Source organism: Neophocaena asiaeorientalis, unplaced genomic scaffold (assembly GCF_003031525.2).
Source record: "Neophocaena asiaeorientalis asiaeorientalis breed wild unplaced genomic scaffold, Neophocaena_asiaeorientalis_V1.1 scaffold781, whole genome shotgun sequence".
NCBI classification, from domain to species: Eukaryota; Metazoa; Chordata; class Mammalia; order Artiodactyla; family Phocoenidae; genus Neophocaena; species Neophocaena asiaeorientalis.
In genome coordinates, this window is record NW_020172994.1 from 448539 (window position 1) to 453774 (window position 5236).

The window sequence follows — 5236 nt, forward strand, 5'->3', positions numbered from 1 at the left end:
CCCACTAACCGGGAAGGGAAGTTTCCCGGTGCCCGCAACCGGATCCGGGCCTTCAGCGGGTTACCTGCTGCAGAGGCGGGACACGGGGCAGGGGCCAGGGGTGGGAGACAGCCCGAGGGCGCGCAGGACGAAGCCCGGCGAGGAGGGTGGGCGGCGGCGGCTGTCAGCTCCGTCCCTGCTCACCGCGCTGCCATTACTGCGCGCAGGCGCCTCCCCGCCGGCCGCCGCCACCGCCGAGAAGGGGGGGGGCCCGGGCCGGGGCCGTGGCCGGGCACTCACCTGCCGCCGCGGGAACACGGCAGAGCTCCCGGATGGGACGGCGCTGTGGGAAGTGGAGAGGGGAGAAGGGCGGGCGGGCTATGCGAGCTGTGAAACAACTGTCCTCCGATGCCCGGCTTTCCCGAACCGCCCTCGGGGCTCCTCTTCCGCGGCCTCCGAACCCCCCTGCGCCGGCGATGGTAGAGTCCGCGTACGGCTAGTGCCGAGGGCCGCTCTTGTGCGATCGCGGAAGGCCACGGGACCCGTGCTCCGAGCGGCTGCGAGTGGCTCCCAGTGCCCTCGAGCCCTCGCTGTTCGCCGAGCGGGGGACCGGGGACCCCCAAGTTAGGGACTGCTGATAACAGTGTGTCAGAAAAGTGGTCTCAACACAAGGATTTATCCCTTGAGTTCTTTCAGAACTATGTGAACATTCTGATACACCACCATCTCCTTGCCACCTACTTCTATGGGCTTTTCAAAAGATCAATATGTATTAGCAAAATTAGTTTCCTCGGACATATTCCTTTTGTAGTAGGTTTTTATCTGTAGCCATTCTGAGACATAAATGTGTATTTTCAGTAGAGGCCCGTCTCTTCACAGCCGTGACCCCAACTCTCCGCCTCTCCGCACCTGTCAGTCCAAGGGTTTCCTCGCATACAATTTCTAAGGGTGATGTTGACAAAAGTGCAGACGCACCCATCACCTCCTAGTACACACAACACCGCAGGGAACAAAAGCCTGGCTTTATTCCTTATCAGCCTTTCGTATCTACAAGATCTCAGAAGTCAGAGTCTAGTCTTTGTGCGTTCTGAGCAAGCCTTTCCCTTCCAACACTCTTTTCTTCAAACTATTTGGACCAGTCCTTTAAGGCCCACTTAAAATCCTGTCTCGCGACCTGATAAGTCCTACCAGTCTTTCTCGTCTTCTAATCTGCCTCTCGCTGCACTTGAAGTCCGCAGCCCTTCTTTTAAGAAAGTTATTATTATATGCTAAACTCAATTCCATTCTATGACCTGTTTTCTCACACGTTCTCTTTCTAATTCAGCAATTCTAAGTGTGATCCCCAGACCTCTGGAAATCTCCAAGAGCTTTTTAGGGGTCCCAATGGTAGAAACAATCTTCGGGGCTTCCCTGGTGGCACAGTGGTTGAGAGTCCGCCTGCTGATGGGGGACACGGGTTCGTGTCCCTGTCCGGGAGGATCCCACATGTCGCGGAGCGGCTAGGCCGGTGAGCCATGGCTGCTGAGCGGCTGAGCCTGTGCGTCCGGAGCCTGTGTGTCCCGAGCCTGTGCTCCGCAACGGGAGAGGCCACAACAGTGAGAGGCCCAAAAAATTCGTTGTAAATGACATGTTCTTTGTCTTTTTTTCTGGGTTCACATAACACAGCTGACATCGCATCAGCAGGAGTCAAGAGGGTGGCACAGGGAATTCCCTGGCGGTCCCATGGTTAGGACTCGGCGCTTTCACTACCGTGGGCCTGCATTCGATTCCCGGTGGAGGAACCAAGATTCCCCCCAAGCCCGGCGGGACGAGAAAAAAAAAAGAGGGTAGTACACAACTATCCCGCTGGTCGTTGCATTGCTCCCATACTCTCCCAGTTTGTTTTTGTTTTTTTAATTTAGGAATATCCTGGATGAAGTAGTAAAAAATATGAGTTTTTTAAAGTTCAATCCTGAGTACACGTCTTTCTAACATTGTGAGGGAAAAAACGTGAAGCACACACGCATTCTTGCTGTATACCAAAGTAGCAATGGTCGTCTTGAAGAAAAACAGTTGAGCGGCTGACTTGGGAGCTGAACTAGCTGTTTTTCATGGAGCGCCATTTTTCCTTGAAAGAACAGTTGACAGAAAAACTAATGTTACTCTGACTTGGGCACTGACACATTTCTCCAAAATGAATAAAGTGAGCCTAACACTTCAAGCAAAACAACTGACAGTATTTGTTGCCAATAATAAAATGTAGCTTCCCAGTGAAATTTGGAAAATTTATGTCAACACTGTCAATGGAAATAATCAATAAACAACCTATAATCGGAATAGAAAAGAGTTTTCTTCCAGCCAAACTGAGAACTATAGTCCAGGAGAAACAGCTTCCAGAAACACCTGAATTGTGTTCCTCCAGGCTCAAAAATGGAGGAAGGTGATATGGGCAAAACCCACAGAGTTACCTAAGTTGTTTGTGAAGACTTAGGATTGGAACTAGCAAAAAGTAAGGATGCTTGTTAGGTAAGAATTGGTTGGGGTCCAAAACGGTTCCAGAGTTCAAAGGGAAGACCTTGAGACCATAAGATTGCAGCTGTCAGCTGCTGGAAGATTGTTTTGAGAACTGCTGGTGGTGTCCTTGATTCAGAAAATTTAAGTTCTCAGTGTTGCAATAATATGTCTGAAACCATACCCACAATGGCAACCTGGCTCCATTTTGAATGCCTGAACCACAGTTACTCCATTTTGATATTTTTAATGCATTCTTTTCTTTAATGGTTAAAGCAGATACACAATGTATGTTTGACTGGTCATAAGACAGGCTGTTCTTTTTTTTTTTTTTAAGATTGAAATCTGAGTTTATTTTTTCTAAATATGCATGGCAAAAATACCATACAAGTAGAAATTACAAATTGTACATATACATTTCTTTTTTTCTTTTGAATTTTATTTATTTTTTTGTACAGCAGTTTCTTATTAGTTATCCATCTTATACATATTAGTCTATACATATCAATCCCAGTCTCCCAAATCATCCCACCACCACCCCACCCCTTTCCCCCCTTGGTGTCCATATGTTTGTTCTCTACATCTGTGTCTCTATTTCTGCCCTGCAAACCAGTTCATCTGTACCATTTTTCTAGGTTCCACATATATGCGTTAATATACGATACTTGTTTTTCTTTCTGACTTACTTCACTCTGTATGACAGTCTCTAGATCCATCCACGTCTCTACAAATGACCCAATTTCGTTCCTTCTTATGGCTGAGTAATATTCCATTGTATATATGTACCACATCTTCTCTGTCCATTTGTTTGTTGATGGGCATTTAGGTTGCTTCCATGACCTGGCTATTGTAAATAGTGCTGCAATGAACATTGGGGTGCATGTGTCTTTTTGAATTATGGTTTTCTCTGGGATTGCTGGGTCATATGGTAATTCTATTTTTAGTTTTTTAAGGAACCTCCATCCTGTTCTCCATAGTGGCTGTATCAATTCACATGCCCACCAACAGGACAAGAGGGCTCCCTTTCCTCCACACCCTCTCCAGCATTTGTTGTTTGTAGATTTTCTGATAATGCCCATTCTAACTGGTGTGAGGTGATACCTCATTGTAGTTTTGATTTGCATTTCTCTAATAATTAGTGATGTTGAGCAACTTTTCATGTGCTTCTTGGCCACTGTATGTCTTCTTTGGAGAAATGTCTATTTAGGTCTTCTGCCCATTTTTGGATTGGGTTGTTTGTTTTTTTAATATTGAGCTGTTTATATATTTTGGAGATTAATCTGTTGTCCATCAACTCCTTTGCAAATATTTTCTCCCATTCTGAGGGTTGTCTTTTGGTCTTGTTTATGGTTTCCTTTGCTGTGTAAAAGCTTTTAAGTTTCATTAGGTCCCATTTGTTTATTTTTGTTTTTATTTCCATTACTCTAGGAGGTGGATCAAAAAAGATCTTGCTGTGATTTATGTCAAAGAGTGTTCTTCCTGTGTTTTCCTCTAAGAGTTTTATAGTGTCCAGTCTTACATTTAGGTCTCTAATCCATTTTGAGTTTATTTTTGTGTATGGTGTTAGGGAGTGTTCTAATTTCATTCTTTTACATGTAGCTGTCCAGTTTTCCCAGCGCCACTTATTGAAGACACGGTCTTTTCTCCATTGTATATCCTTACCTCCTTTGTCATAGTTTAGTTGACCATAGGTGCATGGTTTATCTCTGAGCTTTCTATCCTGTTCCATCGATCTAGATTTCTGTTTTTGTGCCAGTACCATATTGTCTTGATTACTGTAGCTTTGCAGTATAGTCTGAAGTCAGGGAGTCTGATTCCTCCAGCTCCGTTTTTTTCCCTCAAGAGAGCTTTGGCTATTTGGGGTGCTTTGTGTCTCCATACAAATTTTAAGATTTTTTGTTCTAGTTCCATAAAAATTGCCATTGGTAAATTGATAGGGATTGCATTGAATCTGTAGATTGCTTTGGGCAGTATAGTCATTTTCACAATATTGATTCTTCCAATCCAAGAACATGGTATATCTCTCCATCTGTTGGTATCATCTTTAATTTCTTTCATCAGTGTCTTATAGTTTTCTGCATACAGGTCTTTTGTCTCCCTAGGTAGGTTTATTCCTAGGTATTTTATTCTTTTTGTTGCAGTGGTAAATGGGAGTGTTTCCTTAATTTCTCTTTCAGATTTTTCATCATTAGTGTATAGGAATGCAAGAGATTTCTGTGCATTAATTTTGTATCCTGCAACTTTACCAAATTCATTGATTAGCTCTAGTAGTTTTCTGGTGGCATCTTTAGGATTCTCTATGTATAGTATCATGTCATCTGCAAACAGTGACAGTTTTACTTCTTCTTTTCCAATTTGTATTCCTTTTATTTCTTTTTCTTCTCTGATTGCCGTGGCTAGGACTTCCAAAACTATGTTGAATAATAGTGGTGAGAGTGGACATCCTTGTCTTGTTCCTGATCTTAGAGGAAATGCTTTCAGTTTTTCACCATTGAGAATGATGTTTGCTGTGGGTTTGTTGTATATGGCCTTTATTATGTTAAGGTAGGTTCCCTCTATGCCCACTTTCTGGAGAGTTTTTATCCTAAACGGGTGCTGAATTTTGTAAAAGCTTTTTCTGCGTCTATTGAGATGATCATATGATTTTTCTTCTTCATTGTGTTAATATGGTGTATCACAATGATTTATTTGCATATACTGAAGAATCCTTGCACCCCTGGGACAAATCCCTCTTGATCATGGTGTATGATCCTTTTCATGTGCTGTT

At 43.8% G+C, this 5236-nt stretch overlaps 1 protein-coding gene across 3 annotated transcripts in view; it reads right to left on the reverse strand.

Moving 5' to 3' along the window:
• The window catches only part of CUL2 (cullin 2), an 81411-nt gene extending 80996 nt beyond the window's left edge, over positions 1 to 415 (reverse strand). Inside the window, exon 1 of one of the 3 annotated variants that reach the window (XM_024742281.1) lies at positions 280 to 415. The gene's annotated coding sequence lies outside the window, so the exon portion shown is untranslated. Of the gene's footprint in view, positions 1 to 9; positions 214 to 279 lie in introns of those variants that run through there. The other 2 variants (XM_024742280.1, XM_024742279.1) reach the window with 2 other exon arrangements.
• Positions 416 to 5236: the final 4821 nt, after the last annotated feature.